General features: G+C 46.1%; 1 protein-coding gene across 5 annotated transcripts in view; it reads left to right on the top strand.

The window, feature by feature from the left end:
* The window catches only part of JCAD (junctional cadherin 5 associated), a 63,987-nt gene that overhangs the window by 8,361 nt on the left and 31,408 nt on the right, over window positions 1–24,218 (top strand). For 2 of the 5 annotated variants that reach the window (XM_032100799.1, XM_032100771.1), the window contains exon 2: window positions 1,565–1,643. The exons of 1 other annotated variant lie outside the window; for it this stretch is intronic. The gene's annotated coding sequence lies outside the window, so the exon portion shown is untranslated. Of the gene's footprint in view, window positions 1–1,564; window positions 1,644–23,231; window positions 23,315–24,218 lie in introns of those variants that run through there. 2 more of the 5 variants (XM_032100780.1, XM_032100808.1) reach the window with 2 other exon arrangements.

Below are 24,218 nucleotides of genomic sequence, written 5' to 3'. Positions count from 1 at the left end.
TCAGGGGATCTTCTGAGAGTCATAACTTTATCCACAATCGGGCCAGAAAGTCAAATTACAGAAAATTTTAGGGAACTGCATGGTCCTGAAACTGTTGTTTCAGACATGTCCCAGATGCTTAATTCCAGAAAAGAAACATTTTGATGGTTCAGAACTGAAACAACTTGTTTCCAGTTTGAACTGAATGAAAGCCTCTGACTTCCTCTCAGTTTGACATTAGCCCATGCCCTCTCTTTTCTGCTTTGGTGTCTCATGAGGGCTTGTGCTTGTCTGTAGCCACGTCTCACCAGCTGGGCTGCACACACCCCTGACTCACAGCAATCACACTCCCGCATTGCTCCACTTTCACCAGTTTTCTCATGGTCATACACACCTGTAATGAAAGGTATTCACCCAGAAAAGGGACTTTGCAATGTGACCCAAAGCACTGCAGCAGGAAGCTGGAAGCCCCTGGGAACCTGATGTAATGCCCTGAAAAATGCAAGACAGAGGAAGCCAGCCGTGTAGCATGACCTGAAGCTGTGCCAAAAGAAGCAAGCCCAATTATTTCACTGTACTCTTGCAAGGACTGGATCTGCCTCCTGAACACGGTGATACTCACTTCCCAACTTTCACCCTCCTAGATTTGGAGAAGCTGCTTGAAGTGTGATGCCCTGCATCTGTTCTGGCTGTCCTACGTACAAAACCAGCTGTTTCCTTCTGCCCAGAGAGTGCTGGAGGGTTGTGGACAACCTAGGCATGGGGCAAAAGTAGAACTAGGCACTGTGACCACTGTACTAGGCATTCCTGCAAAGGTCTCAGATGTTTGCATGGCCAAGGTCTGCTCAAAGCGGCATTGGTTTAATTCAAACCCTGTTTGTGTGGCTTTGTGAGCACTGAAGCAGTGTGAGTCCAATGTTTAACTATTGTTATTTATTAGGTAGAATACTGCCCAGTCCTGAGCCTGAACTCTCCAAACTGAATCCCAGTATATACAATCCGTCTTGCCTCTCTCCAAACAGCATCCAGCATCAATCACGGCACTATAAATTGTTTACACAAAACTGCAGACATCATAACTTATTTAATAACTCTCTTGTTGGTCAGACAAGTAAATATTTCGAAAGATTGTGAACATCATGGCAAGCTGGAACTGCCTAGACCAGCTCCAAGTGGATCCAAGTTAACAGGGGACCATATTTGCCTTGCCTTTGATGTCCCTGCTTGAAATGGGGCTGAGAAGAGATCTGAAAACAAGCCTCCCTAAGGGAAGCTTATGCAGTTTTAAAGATGCTCAACCTTCTGTAGAGATAACAGGAAGAAGTAAACTGTGGAAAGAGTTTGCAAAGAAACTATCTTTCTGAAGCTGTAAATTTGAACTTGTGGGAGTCAGACCCTCCCCCTCCTTCTCCATGTCCTCCTCTTTAAACCCAAACAAATGAAGTGGATGCCAGAAAGTCTCTGCTGCAGAAGGGGTTGAGGGTTCATTCCTTGGGCCATAGCTAGAGACTGCAGGGGTGGGTTTCTCTCACTGTTGGTGGAAGGGATGGTGGCAGCACCTTCACACAACCACCTCTTCTTGCAGGCAGCCATCCCCGGAGCTTTGGCCATGAGAAGGGGAATGGTGTTGGCATTGACTCCCACACTTCCATTGCCTGCCTGTGGTAAGTCTCCATGCTTATGAAAACAGACCCTGGCTATCTGTTTCAGAAACAATCAGAAACATGTTGTTTTATGAGATATTTGTTTCCAATCATTTCCAACAATTATTTGGGATCTTTTTCCTTTCAAGTTCACTGAGTTGTACCAGTTCACCTCCTTTTCAAAGGGGCTATGTAGCATGCAGGAATGTGGAGTTGAAAGGACCTGAGTTTTTGCAACAGGAATTTGTTTTGGAAGCAAGCGAGTCAGAAGGAGAGGAAATGGGCAGCTCACCAAGGGCTTCGGCAGGATTATCCCACCCTTTCAGCAAGCTACAGCTAGGGCAACTCATGAGCTGGGCCTGAGCCTGCTTCCAGTGGGGGTAGGGACAGACAAACTGCTCTTACCAGCAGTTTAATACAGCATAGGATATTGTCATGGTGCTTGAAACCTCTTCTGAAAAATCCCCTCAGGCACAGACCTCGCTAATGTGAATCATAGACTCATAGAATATCCTGAGTTGGAAGGGACCCTCAAAGATCATTGAACCCAACTGTGGCAGCCACTGCGATGCTGGAAACCTTCACCTGGCTGAAGGTGGCTGTAGGCTGCTGCTGTTGGGTCACTGGGGTGCTGAGGAGGGCACTCCTCCACACAACCCCCTGCCAAAGGCCAGGCACAAAGTCCATTGTCAGATGAAAACACATGGACTTGAGGGTAACCTCGTGCTGAATCAGTGGCTCAACTGCATGTTTAGCATTTACTTGTTTGGTACCTGACTGACCCCTCCTGACCTGCGTTTTCTTTCATAAGATTTTAATTCTCAGTCTTTTGAGGTACTTCAACACCTCTCATTGCTGGTGCATCTGGGCAGTTTTCTTAAAATATATGTTTCCTTGCATTGTGTGTATCATTTAATGTCAGAGGCATGTGTGAGGCTGTCCATGTTTGCAAAAAGGAAGGGGTTTCATCCCAGGACTAAATCAAATGCTGCCAAGACAGCACAGTGCAGACATAAATAAAACGTTGGTTGTAGAGACCAACTGTCAGTGGCTCTCAGCTCCTAAATATCCATTCCTGTTTGTGCACAACCATACTTACTGGCCCTTCTGCCTCAATATACTCAGTGTAAACTGATGATTGATAGAGAAAACAAGTTAAAAAAAAAAAAAAGAGTAATTTCTTACACAAGTGGGTGCATGTGCAGAGGAGATGAGAAAAGCGTAGAGAGATAACACTGACCTGGTGGCAAACAGAGTAGTGTGAAATGCTGTCAATACAGTCAATATGTTCATGTCCCACAGGTGCAGAGAGGTTTCACACGATGAAGTAAATGTTTCCTAATTCCTAGACACACATGATAGAAAAGAGCAGCATGCAGAAGGAAACACATTCTGGTAACCTGCCAGAAAGAAAGGTGTTATTTTTCAAAAGAGAGCTGGAGACACTCCAGCTCTGGATCCATATCCAGCTCTAGCCTCCAGCCGTGAATACTAACCTGCGCCTAAGAGCCACCACTCTTGTGGGCTCTATGCCATACATACCTGTGTGACATTGCTTACGTGGTTGTCACTGAATGGGGTGTCCCAGTGTGCTGGATGAATCTGTGGTCATTACAGGAGGAATATTCTCCCACCACCTGGAGCCCCAAAGCCCTGAGACTCCCACTGTGCGGGACCCCACAGCTCCCATAGCCCATCACAGCTGTGTCCCTTCCTCTGTACTGCGGCAATGGGTGATCCATCTTTTCCACCAAACTCTGCCAGCCCTGGACAGGTGCTCTGCTGCTTCTGAGCAGGTGATGTGTTGGTACATACCCTGCTGCTCAAACTTTGTTGTAAGATGAAGGTGCTATGCAGCTGTCTCTGTGCGAGTGTTCCTATTGACCAGCACCTACAACAGGAAGTTTGCAGTGGGGGTGGATTTGCCCTTAACTAAGTGCATTTCTTTCCCTATCTTCATTGCAACATGTCACTGTTTTTTCAACCATTAGTGATTTTTCCCCCTCTCTCTTAACGTTGTCTGTGATTTCTGTGTCATGAGAAGGAGTATTGTCAGATCACATTCTCATGATGGGAGAGGCAGAAAATCCGTTCTGTATATCATGTGACCTTGGCTTCCAACACCACAAAGGATTTCTTCAAGCCCTGCTCATTATCTCGTTTTATACTTTAAAGAAAAGTGAAAATGCTGGTGACAAATAGCCTCGTTTATCACATTTAATTGACTGACTATTCTTTTAAGCCTCTGAAACACACTTTGGGCCAAAGCACTGGAAAAAGAACATGCCATTTACCCTGGTCTGCTGCCAGGTCACATTAAAAAATGTTCAGGAGGTGTTTTCTAGATCAGTACACGGAGCAGGAGTAAGTGTGTGCACTCTCACCACAGCACACTTCCCTCCTGGTTTCTAGCAACCACGACAGTGGCAGCCCTTTCACAGGCAAGCAGCAGAAATGAGCAGAAATGAGAATTTTGAGTGAAACTGTTGTGGGAAGGGTGAAGCTACAAAAAAGTTGTGTGTGAAAGGTGTCAGTACTTCCCTGCTGACAAAGGGAGTGCCTAGAATGGGACTGTGGGGGGCTCCCTTCATCCCAGAACGAACAACAGAACTAACCAACATTTTCAGTGACAGCTTAGGCAAATGTGAAAATTAGCAATGTGCTCGTTCCAGCTATGGCAGGTGTTGTGCTGACTGTAGGTTGCAGGAATGACAAATTGGAAATAGGGATTAAAAGCCCCAAAGATGCAGTTTGGGAGGGATGACTGCACAGCTTTCCCCAGTGTCCCTGAGCCAGGCTGGCACTGACTATGTGGGCTGCTGGTCAGCCCCGAGGACCTGCAGGTTGTGATGGGTCATGGGCTGCCTATAATGACCTATAATGTCATACTGTAGCAAACAAAACCCCAAACATCACCGTAAACTACACAGACGGAAATACAGCGTGTAAGACACCCCCCTTCCCTCAGTTCAGCTCCCCTTGATAGTGCGAGATTTCACCTAAAGATTTCTCTTATGGAAGGAGGTGGTATTCCTCAAGAAAGGTGTATACAGGTATGTGCAGGAAGGTAGGCTAAAGAAACTGGGTTTGATTGAAGAACAGAAATCTAAAGAGACAAAAAAAATTGCTTTCAAGCACATAAGGGGTTGAGCAAAAAGAAAATGAATAAACTTCTCTCTGTCCCTGCTGTAGACATCAGCCACATGCTAAAATTTCAGTGAGGGTGTGTACTGGCTCTGGCTGGGACAGAGTTAAGAGAGATTTAATACAGATTTAAGGAATGTTCCTAATAGTGAGTGTAGTAAAATATTGAAATACTTTGTCTCAGGAGACTGTGGAGGTTCTGTTATTAAAGGTTTTTCAGAACAGATTATCCAGACATCTGTAAGGATTCACCTAGGCATGGGATGGAAGGATGGACTGGAGCCAACCTGAGCCCCTGGGGACGCTTTGCATGAAATTTTCATCACATTAATTTGAACACAAGACTCTTCTTATAAAGTACTGAAGACACCACCCTGGTTTTTCAAAAATCCCTCCAAAAAGGTTTCAGTCTTGACTGAGTCTGTCTCCAGTTTGGAGATGGAAATATTTTGACTCCTTTCCCCAACTCACCCTGAGACAAACCTGCTCAAAGGGGCCAATGAACCCCAGAGTCACAGAAATCTTCTCTCCCCTACTGTCGTCTGCTGGCCTGGGACTCCCAAGCTGGAAAGGGTGGGGAAAGGACCCTTGTTCCGAGTGGCAAGTGGTTCCAAGAGCCATTCCCACATTCCTGCTCCTTCCCACAGCATCACACACAGGATACCCCAAAACCCAGTGCCACCCCCACAGCTGTCACCCCCGGGGAGACGAGGTGCCTTCACAGCCCCAGACCACCCCCACTGACCACTGGGGGACTCAGCATTGCATCCTAAGTGAAAAAATGACACAAATCCTGCTGTCCTGATTAGCCACCCTTCTAATCCCCGTGATGTCAGCGGGGTTTTGCTGGGCTGGATTTGGCCCATTGCCAAAGAGCTCTGGGTTTTATTGTCCTTGCTCTGGCTGGTGGTGGCAGGAGAAGGCTGCAGGTGTGAGGCTGCAGGAGGAGCCTGACCTGGTGTTTTAGATACCCAGCAGAATTCATAGCCAAGTTTTGTTCATCTTTGTGGGAGAGGTGTTTCCTGAAGAATGCAGAAAAATCCCACCATGCAGTTCCTCTTTAACTACACAGCATGTACATATTTATATATGTGTATGGGTTTGATTATATCTATGTGTATAAATATATATATATATATAGTAATTATACTGTCCTCATGATTTTTACAAACACAGTTTCAGGGGCTAAGACAAGGTACATGTGTGGTGGGGGGAGGAAAGGAAGAGATGGAAGGAGAGGAAACTGCTGCTGCACACAGCAGCTCTCATCTAACCCCCATTTTTTACACTGATGGAATGCACCCAGTGACTGTTTCTACTATTTAAGGAAAAAGGTTCCTATACAAAATCCTGTGGTTTTGAAGTGATCCTTTTATAGGCATAAAAAGATTTTTTCCATATCCCTCTGTTTGATTTCTTTTCTTTTACTCAGACCTGGCTACTCAAATAGATATTTGCAGAATATCATGCACTGGAATCAGACACTTCATTCAAATTCTTTTGGAGGTCAAATATCCAACCAATTTACTACATAAAGCCATGGGGATGCAAACTGAAGTCAGTTTAGCTGTAGGGCAGTGCAAGACAGAGTTGAATTTTGTCCGGCACCCATCCCAAGGGATTTTGTGCTGGCAATGACCCATCGCAGAATTGAATGTGCTGTATGTTCCACAGCGGGTTTGCCTCTCTCAGGGTTCTCAATGGTGGTGAATATTAATGGTGTTTGTAATCTCATGTTTTGGAGTAAGAATAACTATGTGTTAACCTTGAGTTAATAACACAGGGGTTTAGGGTGTTTATCCTAAACAGCAGTTGGACACAGTGCACAGCCTGCACCTGGAGCAGGGACCTGAACACTCATCTCTCCTGTCCCAGAAGTGAGAAATGTGGCATTCACATCTGTACAGGCCCAAAACGTGGTGCACGTCCTGGACAGAGAGGTGCTGGCAGCGATGTGTGACGGGGCTGTGGTGGGGGTGTCTGGGCTGTGACTGTGGCCTCTCCTGGGGGAAGACTCGTGCAGGCAGCACACATCACGTGCAGGGTCTCAGGTGGGATACACACAGCCCAAGGGCAGATGCTGAGCTGCTTGGCCCAGCTAAAATCCTGGGATGTGAAGCAGCAAAGCAAACCCTAGTGATTTACAAGCAAGTCCTGAGACACCTGGGGGTTCCCTGTCTCCCTCTTCAGTCAACATTGTCCTTGGGGGCATCTGGGCACAAGAGCTAAGCTGGGGATCCAAAAGCAGTATTACACAGCTCAGTGCTTTGTAAGGACCAACACAATATTTAATTTAAGATTTTAATTTAATTTAAGATTTAATTAAATCTTTATAATAGGCCTATACAGCCATATACTGTGCTGGAGGCAGCTTTTCTGCACAAAACTACAAGCCAAGGGATTTACAGAGCTCCAGTAGCCACTCACTGCCAGATGTCTATTATCTCATCACATACATATTCTCCACAATGATGCTGGAGCTAATACTTTCCTCCACCACCACAGAGATGTGCCTGGTACCACCAGTTTGTGCTGACATAAATAACAACCTATCCAAGCATCTCCCCTACAAGTGCTGGGGGAAGGGGCAAGGACATATGTTCCAGATGGAAATACAGCCAGGGGTTGTGCCCTTGGTGGCTTTGAGTTATGTAATTTTATCTCAATGCAACATGAGAGGAAGCTATTCCTCCATACACTGCATTGTATTTGGCTGCCTGCTCACATACTTCTTTATGAATGTAGGAGGACTGGTTATAGGGATGATGACAAAATTGTACCAAAGCAGCTGAAACCCCAGTATATCATAAAAAAATTAACCTGCTATGTGGCTCCCCGTTCACAGATGAGGTATGTACACTCATCCCTGCTTTAAAGTTATATAAATCTCTGACTTCAGAGGAATAAATTTTGATTTACTCCCACACTGAATGAGTGGGAAATGCTGGATTTTGGATCAGTGGTACAGGTCTCAACTCTACAGGCTTTCAATATAAAATCATCTTTTAACTGTATATGAGGTCACTACAGAAAATTATGTGATCCACATATGTTTCCAGCTCATCTAGAAGGAACAAGTAAGGCCAGGCTGAAGATACTTTGACAGAATGGGGATGAAAAACTAAGCGGTGTCTGCCCACAGAGGGACAAACTCGTGGCACCCTCCCAAACTGTGGGTGGTCTATTGTGCATTGCTGTAGTCAATGAGAACATTACACTCATACATGCAAACCTAATTTGAAAAAAACAGTATTTAAACAAACAATGAATGTATTGTAACCTCATAATTCATACACACTGAACCTCGGCTCTCCGTACTCCAATACATAGTAACTTTCTCAAAACCCTGCAATTTGATTTTAAAAAAGGAATGCTGTGGGCGTTGAGTTAGTGTAGAAGTACACAAGACCATTGATGATTCTGTTTTCATCTACACAGAGCATAAGGCAAGTAGGTGATTTATTTTTATTGGCACTGCTGGCAGATAAGCTTCCACTATTATGAAGTTGTCATAGGTTGGGTTGGCTCTGGCTGTCAGTCAGAGCACGCCCAGCAGAAAACCCAATTCAGTAATTGCATCCTCCTCAAGGATGTGTTGCAGGGGAAGGCTGTGGCCCCTGCTTCTGCCATGGCACTCGGAAATAACCAAGAGTGCTCTGAGCCAGCAAAGGACTTGGACTGTTGTTGATTTTTGTAAATGTTGCAGCACGCCATGGGACATCACAACTATGCTACAACTGAATGAAAAATGTTCAAATTCCAAAAACAACTAAGCCCTGAGACTGAAAAATAGAAATCCATTACAAAGATGCTGAGATCTGGTGCCACCAACCCCTTTTACAGACTTCAGCAGAGTGAGGACAAGAAGAGCAAGGTGGGGCATCTTCACTTGGCCATTGCTCTCCCGGCTTCTACAAAATTAACACTGTGGTCACCTGGACTCTGGAATTAAGAGGACAAACTTTTGATGGATATTTCCACTCTTGCCAAGTTGTAGCAAATTTATCCAGATCCTACCCTTTGCTTGAAGGAGAACCTTGTTTATCACACAAATGACATTTTTACCCCGTTCATCTGAGATCTCAAGAGGGAAAGGAATTTTTTTAAATTAAAGATTGCTAGAGAGGTCTAGCAAGTAAAAAGACCATGAATACAAACGGACGATCAGGGCTGAATATCAGATTACATTAACAGCCCTGCAGAATTTGCTCCATTTCATTTAGCTTTAAATTTCTGTGCTGTGGGTTTGTGTGTCTCCACAGTAGGACTCACACTTCTTGGACAATGGCAGCCCACTCTGTACTCACTTTTGCTGTGGAAACAAGGCAAATCTCCTGCAGCTTCAAGGCCAACAACAAAGACATCCTAAAGAATGGCAAATCACAGCTCCATATGCACATGCACATGCTTTGGGCAGGTCTGAAAGCATCTACAGTGGAGAGCAGAGCTACTCAGATTTTGTGATTAAAAATGTTCTTCCCAGAACTAGAATTTTGTCACTGTTGTTTTTAAAGTCACCTCTTGCACACAAATGTTGCTTTTGAACAAGTGTTTTGCAGTGTATTTTAAAAAGACAGCTGTAAATTAGGTCTACAGTTTTTTTTAAAAAAGTACCTTAAGAAACTTGAATTTCATTTGTCCATCTTTAGTACCAGGTACATAAAAATTAAAAAAATATCAGAGGGTGTTCTTTATATTTTAGGAGTTTCTTCACCTTGTTTGTCCATCTCTCTTGTACCTCCAAAGACTGGGCCACTCCTGCCCTTCCTGCCTTACTGAACCAGTTCACCAGAGTGGCCCCAGGACCTCAACACCAACACCACTCTGATGCACTCTGCATTTTGGAGAGGGGTGAACAGCCCCCAGTGCCTGCCGTGGAGAGGAGGAGCTGCACCCTGGGCCACCCACAGGCCCTGATGGGACATCCCAGGTCAGACCCTCAGCCATGTGCTGTGTCCAGTGCTGCTCCTGTGCTCTTTCTCCTCCTTGTTTCTCAGCCAGAGCTTTGCAAAGGTCTGAGTTTCCTCTAGCTGGCAGCTGGGCACGCTGCTTTCCTTGATGAAATCTGTTTGGAAACGGTAAAGATCTGAGGGCTCCCTCAGCTGGAAAATCAGATTTGGCTTACCTGAATGTCAGGTCAGCTGAGCTGGAGTTAATAAACAGCTGGGGATGAAGAGGGACAAACAGTGATGGAGTGGCGCATGGGAGCCTGTCAGATTGGCTTCTTGCAGGGTCTGGCCCTTGGTGCTGCCTCAGCCACTGCCTTGGGCACCCCCTGCCCTGCCAGGAGCCAGCGCTTGCCTGGGCAAAGGGCAGCTGTTGCTGGGACAGAGCCAGCTCATCGCGTGTCCCAAACCCACAGGGACTTTATGGCCTGGGAACACCTCCAGCTATAGCAGAGCCACACACTGCCTTGTGCAGATGGACTGACAGCACAACCTCACAAGCCTCTTCTTGGTGGGAAATGCAGCTAAATAATCCAACTTCTTGCTTGTCCCTGTCAGTCAGTGGGCCAGGCCCCAATGCTGCTGGGCTTCCAACTCTGGGGATAGGAAAATGGGCCGTCCCAGGCTTAGCATACCTGCATCCCTAACTACATAGCCAAGGCCCTTTAAAAATGTCTGTAGAGTTGGAACAAAGTGGATTATGCAAGGAACCCTTCTTATACAGTAGCTCTGAATATGCTGAACAGCTTGAGGAGGGCATCCCTGCTCTGTATGTCCACCAGTGAACCCCACACACCCTCTTTTCCTGGGCATGTCCTGCCCAGTATGGAGTCTAAGCACCCCCATGCTGAGCTCAGAGTTTCTTTCCAGGGTGGGATAAAAAGGCAGACCCCCTGCCATGTGCCATGGGTTGGTTCTAGCACTGCTTGCACAGGCAGGGCTGTGCCCACACCGTCAGGAAGCTCTGCAGGGAGATATCTTGCTTTAGAAGAGGGGACAGGGACAGAGACAAAAAATGCAGAAAACTGCTGAAAATGTGACTCCTGGTTACCATGGCTGTAATCCTCCTCACAACGCTGCAGCTGAAAGAGAAAGAGAGGTGGCTCAAGGCAGCCAGGGGCTCTGCCATGGGGATTTCATCGTCTTCAGAGGACATATGGGGTGACAGCAGGTGTTGCAAGGGGCGTCTCCAGGTAGGCACTGGTTATGACAGTGCCCCTTCCCACAGATGTTTTGGGGCCCTGGCATGCCTGAATTCGGACCCCTTCTCCTTCCAAAGCATGAGTGTCCCTAGAGCAGGAACCACCCTACTGTATCCTCCACCCCTCCTTTTGGGCACCTCATCACAAAATGGATGCAGTGGGAAGGCACTGCTGGAGGTCCTCTTGGGATTCAGATCACCAGCCCTTACCCTGTTTGCTCATCTCCTTCTAGTCAAAAATGAGATTATTCCCTTCAGCTGCCAGAGGCTGAAAATAAAAATGAGTCAGATCTGATTTTGTATCACTGCAGTCAGACTTTCTGTGCTGTGCAGGGAAAACAAAGAAAGGTGAAATCCCTGTAGGGAAGGATTTGCAAAATTCTGCGGGAAATTGGTATTACAGATAATTGTTTCCTGCTGAGGGGATATAACAGAACTTTGCAGAAAAGCTGTCCTTTTCAGCAATATCCACTGCAGTGTATCCAGGCACACAAGTCTGTCTGTAGCATAAGTATGCTCCACTGCACATTTTCATCCTGCACCTGAAATTTAGTATTGGTTAATTCCACTGCGATTTCCTTTAAAAGAGACATCACAGTGTAAATGATAAACCTGCTAAATTACAAATTAGGCGAAATGGTGGGTGCTTTGGCCTCTGGAGCATCAAGACTTTGATTCTTAATGGTAGCTGTTGAGACTTACCAGTTGAAAATGTGCAGAGAAAATTATTGACTATCAAAACAAAATCCCTGCTCCTAGGCAGGTTCATGCTACCAGAAGGCACTTTTTTTTCATGTTTGGCTGAGCATAAAAAACCACAATTATGAGTAGCTTCTTCTTTGTATCTAATGCCCAGTATTTAGAGAGTATGTCCTTTTTTTCTCCCTATTGAAGGTACCATGTTAAAATAAGTCAGCAGTAATAAAATAAACATGACAATTAAAGTAGTTCTAGTTTTACTATTGTATACAGTGATGGATATGCTTATATATATTAAAAAAAAAGTCCTTTTTTTTTCTAAGCCAAGACACCATTGGTAGGCTACTCTGAGCTACAGTAGTGTTAACAGTGGATGGGAGAATGGGTCCTCAGACAAGCTTCTCTTTATTCTTCCACTGACCTTACCAAAGCAGAATGATGGCACTCACTGAATCAAATACTGCTGTCTGTTGAATGAAGCCCTCTTGCTCAGCTGTCTCTGACAGCTCTAAATTTGAAGCAGCAGAAACTTTGACCAGACAAAAGAAAACTTCTGCTTATAATTATCACAACAAGACCAAAACCAAGAGCACTGTGACTGTTTTATTAATAGTGTGTTTTACTGCTCCCAACCTTTGCAAAATCTGTTTATCTGGCTCTCCAAAAATATTACTACTTGGACCTATTTCATATGGATCGTGAAGGATAAAGACATTCCTGAAAGCTCACTTGCCAGCTCTGCTGTTCTGCCAGAAGCAGTAATTTGAGAAGTAATCATGGTCCCTTTGAAACATGGATCACAGCATGGCTGAAGGATGGGGCCCAGCCAGACACACATGCATGGACAGATCTACAGGAGATTTGTTCTCTGTCCCACAGTAGCTCTCATCTTCCCTCTTCTGCTGCTCTGCAGTTTTCCTGCTGAGGACACATGTACGCAGAGAAGACACCAAATCTCATCCTGAAATAATTTCAGAAACACGCTTCCACATCGGGCTCTTCTCCTGATTGTGGGAAGAGGTGCCAACTGCAGAAGGCCAGAGCAGGAAGTGGCTCAGATCTCATGTTTTCCTTACACATCTCAGTAATATCTTTTTGAAGAACTAGCGCATTTTTGCAGAACTGAAGGGTGCTGATGGCATCTGGTTTAACATGATAAACCTTGCTTGTCATCCCAAATTTACCGGCTAGCAGATCAGCTCGTCTGTTAGATAGGTATAGCAGCCCCCTGACATCATCAGGAGTGAATGTGTTACATCGATTAAGCCTTTTACAGCCCCGCTTGGATTTAAGTAAAGAGCAGTAACTGAAGGGCTTAATGAGGAAAACAGCTTGTGCATGTAGAGCCCTACCTGAGATATGTATTTGAAAAGTGCAAGTGTCGGTCACACAGAGCCCTAACTGCTTTATCAGACAAGAGGAGAAACCTGGCAAAGCTTAATGGTCTCATGGCAAGACATGTGAATGTGGTCGAGAAATGTCTGTCAGAGATGTCTGTCAGTTGTCAAGGGATGCTGACATCCAAAATAACCAGTTCCCAGCACTGCGAACTGTGTACCTCAGTTTGTCATCTACTCAGAGCTTTCTTGGAAGTAAGTGGCTTTTTCAGAAGCAAGGTGAATAAGCTGTAGTAGAAGAGCAACTATGGTCTTCCTCACTCCCTGTAAGTCACTGCCATTTGATAACCACGTTTCTGTAACTATTTTGAGCTCCATCTGGAGAAAAGAGGCACATGGACAGATATACTCTGCAATGTAATTGAGGAGCTGGTTATTGGAGGAATTTTATAGCTTGTTAGGAATGCCTTTAAGTTATTTTTGTGTAGATTTATATTGATGGGTGGCAGTATGAGTGGATTTGAGCCTAGCATCCCATGACCCATCCAGTTTCCACACAAGCAGCAGATGCCAGGCCTGACTCCACTATTGCCTATCAGGCCACCAGTAGCAAGAGTGGTGGAGGAGAGATCATCTGTTTTCTGTGAAGGGTATCTTCATCACCTCTACTGTGGAGCCCTGTTAGAGAGTGGGAGAGGAGAGTGTCACATGGGAGAAACGTTCTCAAACCAGGCTAGTGGCTGCCTCCTCCCTCATCAGCATAAAATCACATTTGTGCTGTTCTCTTCATGACCCTCTGGCTGCAAAGAACCCCACGGTGGCTATATCAGGTGAAAAGACCAGCACTGGCCACAGTTTGACCAAGAGCAGCTGTGGTTGCTGAATTCAGAGTTCAGGCACATCCAAAGAGCATCTGAGTATCCCAAACAGAGCCACCTCATCTGCAGGGCTAGACAGCACAGGCACATCAGGCAGGCTCTGGTGGCCAAGCCCAGTCAAGACAACAGAACCTAGAGTCAACCTACTGCAGAAGTCCAGGTTTTTAAAGAGGTTCAGGGAAGGGGCGTACAAAAAGGTGAACCTAAGTCCTTAGGCAGCTGTGGATCACTGTCTTGGATTTAGGCACCTAAGTGCTTTTTTGGATTTCATCCAAAACACTTCACTGAGTGAGTGTTGCATTAACAACAGCCCAGTCAGAGGATAAGCAGCAACAGAAATGCTCCAAGCCGCTATTTTAATGCATCCTAGAATGTGAACAAATGATCACTGCAGAAACAGCTGTAGTGGGTTATGGTGCCATTGCCCCAAGCTGTTTCCTTCACTTGTACAACGAAACACCCCTCAGCAGATCTTCCTTGCAAAACTTCCAGCAAATCCACCAGCCCACTGCAGGCCGGAAATGTATCTGGGCTAGAATCACTGACTTGGTGTTGAAATGGGCATGCAGGTCCCACTGTCCATACATCTGACTCTGTTAGAGGGGAAGGTGAATCCTGGTGGGTAGAGGAGGACAGCATCTTAAAGCAGTATTGTTATTTCTGTAGGGATTGTTTGCCTCTATTTTCAAATATGGAGCCACTTGTAAGGATCTGACAACTTTTGCAACTTGCTCTTCAGGTTCCCTTCTGAAATATGTCAAGTACCTACATGGTTAGTCGTGCTGCCCATGACCCATAAGTTCATATTAAATAGAAGGACAACAGATGCTCTCCTAGAAATGATGGGAATAAAAGGATAGGGCTGTGTGTGCCCTTTTTCACTTTTGGCAAGCATCCTCTAACTTTGGAGGATACACATTCAGGTGAACGCTGCCTGCAGGGCACAACAAAAGACAGAGATGAAGTAAGAAGATTCAGTTCTATTTTAACTTTCCCCTTGGAGTGGATGTAGCTTGACTTCTCTGATGTAGGCTGCCTGGCTGCAAGTTGCACATAGAGGGAGGGTTTAATCTCCCTTCAAACAGCCATTCATTCGGAGGCTGGCTGGCTGCTTTTCTCCCAGAGCACTCTAAAACACCTTGAACAAAGGATCTCCTTCTAGGTTCAGGTCTTTGTCAGGTGAAGGCAGATCTTATGAGGTCTCACATCTAGACAGGGGAATGTGGGACCCCCAGAAGAGGGACTTGCCTGGGGGCGTGACTGGGTTTGGGCACAGTGGTGACGCAATTAAAGAGTGTGTGTGGTGTAAATGTCCCACAGCATCCTGGTCTTTAAACAGCCTGTCTCCTCTAAGGGATGCCTGCATGATGCTTCTGTATCACAGTGCTGCAATATGCCCAAATGTCAGGGGTGAAGCTTGATCCAGGGAAGGAAAGGATGTGATAAATAAGGCTTCAGTGGTGTCTGTTTCTCATCTGAAGTAGAGAAAATATGGTGAGGTAGAGGTGTAATTTCCACTGATGACTCTGGAAGTCCTTTAGTGAATTGGGGGCTGCATAAATTGTGCAGGTGACCTCAGAACAAACCCACCTAGTAAAATGTACATGGATGCCTTTCGATTAATCTGAATGAGGCTCTGCCTAAAAAAATCTTCTATTATTTTGGTGCTTGGTTCCATTTTCTCTCTGGTCCTGGAAGGAAGGAAGAAAGGAAGTAGAAAAATTCAGCTTGATAAGGAAAGTCTTCTGGTAGGAGAGCTTGAATTTCTCTGCCTTCCAAGCAAGATTTCTTTGTAATATCAGTATAAACGTCTACAATATAACTAATGGATTTCAATGACTTTCAGATCCTAATGCAGTCCCTACAGACCTGTAAACCTTCATGGTGCAGGCTGACATTCTGGTGTCGGTGCTGCAATCCTTTGCACAGTTGCTGTAACTTAAAAGTTGTCAAGCAAAACTGTGTTTCCGTAATGCTGCTCAGATAACTTCTTGGTACCAGTACTTTTCCAAAAAATATCTCCTCTCCTATCTCATCAAAAAGCAATTCCAGTGGAGAGTAAATAAGAAGTGGGGATGACATCAATATCTGCAGAAGTGCCTGTAAAAGAGTAAGAGAGCAAATAAGAGTTAAATTCAAGACTAAAATATACATGCACAAGCCAAGTTTATTACTGTGGGGCTGAAACATATCCCCACTCACTCCACTAAACCTGTCTACAAGCAGGTAGAAAGGAAGGAAAGCAGCTCGGAAAGCTGACTCTGCGCACAGGGATGCTCTGCACAGCTGTATTTTTCTTTTTTTGGTTTTCTGCATGAAGCAGAGGTGGGTCTGTACCACCCCCACAGATAACAGCACACTCCCTGTGTGATTTCGTAGTGTAGTCAGGCATTTGGAAAGGATTTTTCTATGAAGAATGGATTTGAGTCATAAGCCTTTGACCCTGCGGCCCATCCGAGACGGCCGTGACAGGTCACTGCTCCCTGATAACGATTCCCCACGCCGTCTCTGCCACTCCCACGGCGGTGAGCTGCTCCGGGGCGGGTGCACGGCCCTGGCCTCCCCCCCGAGCCCTGGGATCTGTGCAATCTCCAGTGTCAAGATGTGTTTGGATAGGGAAAGCTGCTACACTCTGTTATACATCAGATAGATAACAGGAGCATCCCCTCGCCTGAGGAGACAGATGCCTGGTGCTGGGTGTTGAGCGGCCAAGGCCTGTCCGTCTGTGGGCTTTCTGCCTGCTCTCTAAACCTGCATGACAGTCACATCTTCAAGGGGCTGTTTTTTGGAAGATAAACATAGCTTCTCTGGTTCAAAAATTACAAGTCATTCTCCTATTTTTTTTCTCTAACCAAGAAGGTCTGTAATTTCAGCTTTTTGGGTGAGGCTCTCTGTGGGAATGCACTGACATGAAGGGGTCTTGCAAACTCTTGTTGAACTTTTTGAGTGCTCCCATTACAAATAAGCCTTTCTTCACTCTTTGCCCTTGCTACTGCGCTCAAATTCTCTTATTAAAAAAACCCAAACAATCTACTGTAGATAGCTTTCTCCCCTTGATCTCATAAAACTAGCTCATGTAGATCCACTGGAGGGAGACACTATTTCAGAAAGGGCAGCCCTGTCTTTTGAAACTTAAGATTTGAAAACTTATGTTACCACAGCTAAAAGCTTAAATTGATGAGTTAAATAACTATTAATTCAGTCCTTATGGACATAATAGAAACTACAACACAAAGCATTTATTAAAAAGAGCCTTTTTATTGTGTATTGAAACACACAATTTCAAGGATGCTCTCCTCTCCCCAGGGGAACCTGCACTCCTCAGGGAAGGGCTGGCTGCAGAGGCTCTAGCGTGAGTGATACCAAAGTATGGCAAGTGCTGGGGGAAGGACAGTCACTCAAGGGTGTTTATCTCCAGGACTATCATGGCAATGGCAGGCCCACAGCCCATGGCCACTGATCTGGCTGCCCCTCCTGCTGTGTGCCCTTGCCAGCTGCACACAGGTGCCCAGCACCTTTGAGCCTCTCTATATGGCTGTGACCATAGGAAAAGGGGGTAACCTGCTCCAGGGCAGCTTTGCTTTAGCTTCCCAATAATTACAGTCTGACCAAAGTTTTGAAGAGTATAACCTTTCCAGACTCTATTTCTTGATATTTACTGCTGTAGCTATAGGTTCTTCTGCCATCAGCATCCTTTTTTTTCCCAGGGCTTCAGTTGTCTCTTAGTAGCAGTGATTTCACAGCCTAGACATGTCAGTGTAAATAAGTAAGAATCCTTTTATCTGTACTGTATTTTCCATCTTCCAGGCTATTGTTTATACATATATGCTCAGTAAAGGGAGGAGACATTCCCAAAAGATGTCTCTGGTTTCTACATTACTTCACATACCTTTATCACTCCGGCCTTTGCGTTTCTCCTCCCCCAGATTCTCCACTATTTCAGTCTATTCTCCCAAATAAAGACCTGCTCAGCACCCATTAGGCATTTGCAAGTTAAATTATCTGTAAGTATATCTGTAAGAATATGACTGCAGCTGTTTTGAAGATGAAGTTGATTCTCTTTTTTTCCCCCCAACTAAATTTGAAATTCATTTAATGAAAAGGGCAAAGAATTTTTAGCTAATACCTGTGGGTAACCCCAGTTTGTTTTCAGTCTTCACTGTGACTCCAACAGATCAGTATCTGACTTTGACAAAGTAAATCTGGAGTCACAGCGGGGTGGTGCTGAGCTGTAGCCAGACATTTGATGGGAGGACAGGGTGGAACCCACTGCTTGACTACACCTACACTGGACATCAAACATGGCCCAGGGGCTGCTGAGCACTCACAAGTAAAGGTGAAGTGGGCATTTCCACAGACATCATCAACACATTGTGCTAACTCATGAGATCTGACTGAAGCTGCTCATCTTTCAGCTTATTTGAAGTCTGTTTTCCTCATGCAATAGTCCACACAATGATGTTTGTGGGATCCACAGCTCCTACTAATTTCTTCTTATTACAGAAATCAAGCTAAAACCAGTGCTTGGAAAAAGACCTTTTCTAAGCTGCACACCTCTCACTTCCCAGTGTCTGTGAGACCCCCCTCCTTATCAAGTGGAGCTCACATCTCTTGCAGGAATGCCAATGTGGCAGTCATAGCTGAGCCTCCGTGTGTACCGTCATGGAGGTGGATGGAGCTGCCATAACATCTGTATTATGCCACTTTGCACCCCAGTACATAATGCATCAAATCTGTAGTACTTTACTAAGCAAATGCAGGAATTAATCTTCCCTGGAGTAGTAACCATTCAAATAAACTAAGAAAAGTAGGATAGATCCAACACCAACATGCTTTGCTACTGCGTAACTTTTCTTCTTTCATCTTGCCCTACCTTTGGGGGATGATTCTTCCTCCCCTCGACACCTTGCTGAGAGGCCAGCTAGAGCTTCTAATCCTTCTCAAGAGCTTTTCAGCTGAACGACTGTACAAATATTTTGGTCAAGAAACACCCCTGAAAAACAAGGCTTAACTGTTCTGTTCCTCAGCTGGGTGACAGGGGTAATTACTGTGATAACTTCCCATCTCTCTTGGGTGTTATGATGAGAAACTCATTAGTTATTTTCTGAGTACCCTGAGCCAAGTCCTTGAATAAAAGAGCTGTAAGGATTGTTTTAACAATATTTAGCACTTCAAAAGTTTTGGAAGCACTACCTAATTTTCCCAAATGTAAACCAGCTAAATTCTGCAGGGTAATTTGTGTGCCACACCCCTCAGCCTTTTCATCAATCTTCACAGCGTTCAAGAACTCACATAATATGGGTGTACACTTTCTCTGTGTTCACTAGTCTTTTCTTTTTAGCTTTTCCCCCCATTTTTTCCTCCCTCCAGCACACTTTCATGTGTCAAACTTTGGGACTTTAAGGTATATCTGACAGAAATGATAGCTGAGTCCTTACACTTAAAGGAAAATACTCTCCATCAGTGCAGTATTTCTGCTCCCCAGCAGCCGCTGGCCCAACACCTTGCACAGACACCAACTGCTGTGAATTAAATCGTCTTTGCAGAATGTTCACCACCTGACATCGTGAACTATTTCCCTCTATTCATTACACATCCCCCCCATCTGCTTTTTTGGGATGACTAGGAAGTAATAAAGCAGTTTGAGAAAAGAATCCCTGAATACTGAGTCAAAATACAGCTAAAGAAGCACCAGAGAACTGGCAAATGAAAACCTCCCTTCTCCATAGCAATGCTTAGTGTTTCCCTTGATGTAGCAATAAAATATCTGAAGTTTCTCTGTTCCAAGCTAAAAAGAGATGCCAACTGCATAAACAGGTGATTACTGTCAGGATGGGCAATGTGAATTTTTTCTTGCAAAAAAGGTAATAGCTATTTTCTTTATGACTAGCAGCTGTTCTAAGTAAGTTTAATATATCATGGCTGTAACATGCCATATAGGATGGACAAGAGGAAAAAATAAGCAGGGGTTTAATAGCACATCTGTGGCTAGTTAGTTATGGTAAACTTCAGGTATGTGGTGATTTCAGCATATGTTCCTAAACATTTTCCTGGCAACTGGATCTAAGACAAAACCTGTTACAGTCTTTTGGGGAGTAATTAATGCATCTAGTTACTTCAAACTTCACCAAATTATGAAAAAAATCTGCTTGATTTCACTGTAAAAAGCACTGATGAATGATCATCTCCAGAAATGAGGCTCCAAGCCTGCAACAAGTTCTGTAGGAGTGGCAGGAAAGTTCTGGCCCTGAGCAGCGACACTGCTGATGGGACATAGAACATAAACACAGGACTCCCAATCAGGGAGGTTCTGAGGCCAGAGAGAATTATAAAGGCATAAAGCAGCCATAACTTGCATCAAGCAGAGCACAACTTCCCATTCACTTGTCATAGTGATGACACGCTGCAGTGCTGTTGCTGAGGAGTTGGCTGGTGTGCAGCATGTCTCTGTGTTTTTCCTTTCTTCTTCCCTGTAAATTAACTCCTCTGTATTTCCCCCATCTGGCCTGTCTTGCTCATGTTTGTGTGTTTCCGTTCTCCACAATTTCTGTCCATAATGGCCACTTGCAGGCCAGACTTGTAGGCGCTGCTCTTCATCTCCCGAGGAGCTGAGTCCTGGTGTTCCCTGCTTGCCCAGGCATGCAGACCTGCTCTACCGTGTCCCACAGGATCTGAACCTGCCTGCTGTGACACATGGGATGCTCTACTGCTTGCTGGGTTCATGCAGCCCCACCATGCTCCTGTCCAGATACCCAACTTTGTGCACACAACCACCATCAGCTTTTGATCCATGGTTTCTTTGCCCTTCTCCTTACAGGGGACAATAATGGTTCTCTTCTCTGTTACCCCATTGAGCCACCCTGCCCCATCACACTGGTTTTCACCCATCTCAGGAGTCCTACATGGGAGGACAGTGGCTTTAGTGCTCTTTTCTCTTTTGCAAACTTCGTTTGTATGCTTCTCTCTCAGCCATATTTAGTTCTTTCAGCCATTTCAAGGATGAAGCTCTAAATTCAAGAATGTCTGACAATGGTCCCCTTCTCTGGAAAGAGCCAGGAGAGGGAGATCTCCTCAGGCAGCTGCAGGACTGTGGGCTTTGCAGGGGAGCAAGGCTTCATCAGTTGTGCACATTGACCATCAAAAGGCAGAACTGCTTTCCTTCCTCCCCTGCTTTCTTTCATCTTTGCCCTACTCCTGGCAGTCACAGTCTCACAGTAGCAACCTGAGGACACAACCCCGCTGATCTGGGCAAAGACAAAACAAGAAGCAACATCTGCCCAAAGAACTTGCTCTCTAACAGGCAGAGGGCAAGATGCTGCAGGAGCAAAGGGAGTCCCTGAAAGCTGCACTAAGGATGAGAAGCTCAGCCCTCAGACTTCCCAACTCACAGACTAATGGCTTCATGTGTTACACCAACCCTCTGGGCAACCCCCCTTAGACATGAATTGGGGCTGCCAGCCATCATTTGTTGTTAATTGTGAACACAGCCCAAGGCATCCCTCATATTGTCTCAAAAATCATGTCTGCTTTCTGGTTTCTGACTGTGGAGCTATGTTCAGCTCACGTTTTCAGGTTTTTTTCTGTAACAGGAGACCTAGGAGCATGGGCACAGTCTTATTTTTTTTAGGAGCTTTTCCTCTGTTTTCTTTAACTTTAAGGTCCTTTGACTTCACTCGGGGGAAATCTTCAGTGACTCCAGACAAATCTGCAGGAGTGCCTCCTTCCAAGGACTGCACCTCCCTTTGCAGCCCACAAAGTGTTCTCAGAAGAGATGTAGCAAAAATTAGCCCCAGGTGCAGAGAGGCAACTGAGATGTGCTGTCCTCTGTGCTTTTATCATGCTGTCTACAGGCTGTGACATCACGAAGACAAAAAGATGTCCCTTCCCTTTGACATAGTTCAGTAAATGGTCCAGTTTCAAGTGGTCCAACGGAATGGTCCAGCCTGTTCCCCCTGCACACCTCCTCCCATCCCCTAAATCCAGGTCCAAAGCAGCTTTCCCAACAGAGAGCCATGAGCTCCAGGAACAAGGACCTGCTCTGTGTGGCGCACCATGACTACCTAACCAGAGCAAAAGCTTTTGTCTTGGGAAGAAGGGATATAAACAGGACTGTCTCCTACAACCAGGGAGAACAAACAGCTCAGAGCTGCAGCCATGCAGATGAGAAAATCGTTCTGGAAATTTTTTCTTACAACACAGAGGAAACAAGTATTTTAAACCCCCAGAACTCCCATTTTGCCTGTCATAATCAAGATATTTAAATAATAAACGGTAAGTTGTGGCAGCACAGCTTCCTTGATGGAAACCCTTGCTATTGTCACACCCACATGAAACTACTCTGTGACAAAACCTAAACCTGCTACTGATTGACTACTGTGTCAGCTACAAGGCTTTACCATGGGAAAATACAGGTGTTTCCCAGCCAGCAAAGCCACAAAGAACTTCGCATGCAATCTGCAGGGGCAGGGTGCAAGGGGTTTTGCTCAAGGTCCCCCTGTTCCCGGTGGCATTGTCCTTGGTAGCTGCATCATGTGTCAGCAGCTGCAGGCTCAGACCGTCACTGCTGGAAGACAAAAGGAGATGTCCGTAGAAAAGCAGGTCAATGACAATTACTCCCAGAGCCCTGTGAAACCGGGGCACCAGAAAACCTGTATGCAGTTTTGGGCTCTCCTGCAGACTTCTGGCGTGACCTTGGACTCATCATGTAACTTTACTGCCCTTGTTTTCTCACTATTAACTAGAGCAAATATTGAATAGGACTCAATTTATGAACATGTGTAAAAGCGCTTGGATAGCCTGGAATAAAACTCAATTAAGACAGGGCAAGCAGTTGATGGGCCCAACCAATTATTAAAGTAAATGATTCACAACCATACTTTTTTTGGAGAGTGTCATTAAACGAAAACAGATTTGCAAATTATTCACCTGTTTCTAGAAGCTGAATAAACCATGGGGAGGGGAAGGGTGGGGAAGCAGGCAACTAACAGTGCTTCAAGAACGCTTGAAGACCATGTTGAAAACAAACCATTTGGGTGCATGGCCGGGTGCCAGGAAGAACAGCAAGCTTTGGAAAGGTCTGCTCTTGTCCCTCTCCATTCTTGATAGACCCGTCTTCCCTTCTGCAGATTTTCCTTATGCTGAGAAAGCTGATGTCGTTCACCTCAGCTGAGCCATGGGCTGTGCTCAGCTGTGACGAGAGAGAGGGCAGGAGCTGCCCGTCCAACTTTTCGGAGCAAAGCCGCTGCCTCCCGCAGCGCCCGCAGCGCCGCTGCCCCGCGGAGCCACCGCGGGCGGGCCGGGGCGAGCCGGGGACGGGCGGGGCGCCGGCACCGAACCTCCCCGTCCCTCCCTCCCCGCCCATCCCATCCCATCCCCGCCCCGCCCCGCCCCGCCCCGCCCGTCGCGGGCTCGGCGCCTCCCGCAGCCGCGGCCGCTGAGCGCGGCGGCCCCAGCGCCACCCGCGGGACCTGCGCGGCCGCCCGGAGCGGTGAGTGCCGGCGGCTCGGGGAGGGCGCGGTGGGCGGCTGGAGGAGGCGGGGAGGGGAAGGACGGCGGCGCTCGGAGGTGTCCCGGAGCGGGCGGCGGTTCGCGGCAGCGGGGGGCGCATCCCTCGGGTTCCCGTTCTTTGCACCTGCTCGTTCTTCTCTCCCCACCCTGAGCGCCGTCTCTGGCGGAGCGTTCTGCCGGCATTCCCCCGGAGCTCGCCCCGAGCCGAGGTCCCGGGGAAGTTGGTCGGTGCCACTCGCTGGAGCCGCTCCCCTTCATTCACCACCGGTCGCTGTGGTCCTCTGCGCCCGGGACCGGGGCTCCGGCTGCGGCTCGGTACCGGCTCCTACCGACCCGAGAGGATGTGGCACCAGGGTCTGAAACGCCAAGTGCCGCCCCTCTTGGTATTTATCTGTACTCCCATAGTTAACACGGTAGTCAAATGGCTCTTTGGGTTTTTTTTACTCTCTGGTGGTTGTTTTAAACCATGTCCTGTTGCAAAGGAGACAAAAACCCAGCTGTTCTGTCAGAAGGAGATCTGTGCTGTTATGTCATTTCATAATTGCCTCAGAATTGCAAATCATGGCCTTAGTCTGCCACTGGATCTGTGCCAAATGACTCTTGCATCTATTAAGGATGGGTGGTTGTTTGGTTTTTTTTTGTTTTGTTTTTTTGTTTTTTTGTTGTTGTTAAGAGTTGAGAATAATGGCTTTTTATTGGCATGGACTCTACATGTTAAGTTTCTCCAGCCCATGTCTTTAAGTTAGATCTAACTATCTAACTGTTCTAAGTAGTCAGTCTGATTCACAGAGTCAAGACATTAAATCTTGGCTAGTGACAATGAGAATTGTGTCCTGCTGAAAAGTATTCAACTACACTTCTTTACGTGAGCTGAAGCAGTTTCT

Source organism: Corvus moneduloides, chromosome 1 (assembly GCF_009650955.1).
Source record: "Corvus moneduloides isolate bCorMon1 chromosome 1, bCorMon1.pri, whole genome shotgun sequence".
NCBI lineage: Eukaryota > Metazoa > Chordata > Aves > Passeriformes > Corvidae > Corvus > Corvus moneduloides.
This window is presented reverse-complemented; position numbering and strand designations above follow the sequence as displayed.